Source organism: Pleurodeles waltl, chromosome 4_2, assembly GCF_031143425.1.
Source record: "Pleurodeles waltl isolate 20211129_DDA chromosome 4_2, aPleWal1.hap1.20221129, whole genome shotgun sequence".
Lineage (NCBI taxonomy): Eukaryota > Metazoa > Chordata > Amphibia > Caudata > Salamandridae > Pleurodeles > Pleurodeles waltl.
In genome coordinates this window covers 146,654,357-146,655,418 of record NC_090443.1, presented here as the reverse complement: position 1 = coordinate 146,655,418, position 1,062 = coordinate 146,654,357, and positions in this window count along the sequence as shown.

Here is a 1,062-nt window from a genome sequence, read left to right as displayed (position 1 = left end):
AGGTGGTCAGTCTGTGCTTCATGTCCAGTGCGGTGGCGGCAGAACTTTTGATGTAGTCTGTAGATGTAGGATGGGGATTGAAGTTTCTGTATAGGAAGAAGTCAGCAAGGGTGTCGCACAGCTGTTGTGATGCTTTTTTCGCAGGCAGCCTGGTTAGAAAATTACTTAATGATGTTGAAAAGGTCTTAGCTGTTGTTGGTGTCAATGCATGTGGTTAGGGCCCCTAGATAAAGGAGAGGCAGACACCCTTATCCTCCTAGATTTCTCAGCAGCCCTTAACATTGTCTCTCACCACAAGCTTATCACCAGACTCCACGAGATTAGCATCCTAGGAGCCTCCCTCAGATGGATCGCCTTCTTCCTCACCAAAAGAACACGATGAGTCCACCTTCCACCCTTCACCTCCAAGCCTCAAGGCTTAATCACTTGGCACCACCCTTTTCAACATCTACGTGCCCCCCTTGCCAACATACCCAGTTCCCACAGACTGAACATCATATCCTATGCGACAACACACAGCTCATCCTCTTCCCTTTCCGAAAACTCCACAGCCGCCAGACCCATCTTCCTCCATTGCATGAAAAGCGTTACCAATTGGATGAGGAATAACTGTCTCAAATTCAGCACAGACAAGATTGTAGTGTTTATCTTCAGCAGAGACAACTCCCCCTGGGTCACCTTCTGGTGGCCAACAGAACTGGGGCCCACTCCAACTGAGCACGGCTAGAATTCTCAGTATCATCCTGGACAACAAACTCACCATGAGGTCCCAAGTAAATGCAATGGTATCCTCCCGCTTCTTCATCCTGCACATGTTATGTAGCACATTTTCAAGTGTCTTCCCCAAAATGCGAGACACACCATCACCCAAGACCTCATCACCAGTTGACTCGGCTGGGGAAACATCCTGTGTGTGGGAATTGAGACCCACCTAGATCAAAGACTACAGACCATCCAGAAAGCTGCAGCAAGACTCATCCTGGATCTCCCTCATCGCACCCACAGCAGCCTCCACTTAAAAAAAAACTCCAGTGGCTCCCAGTTGAGAAGAGATGCCAGTTC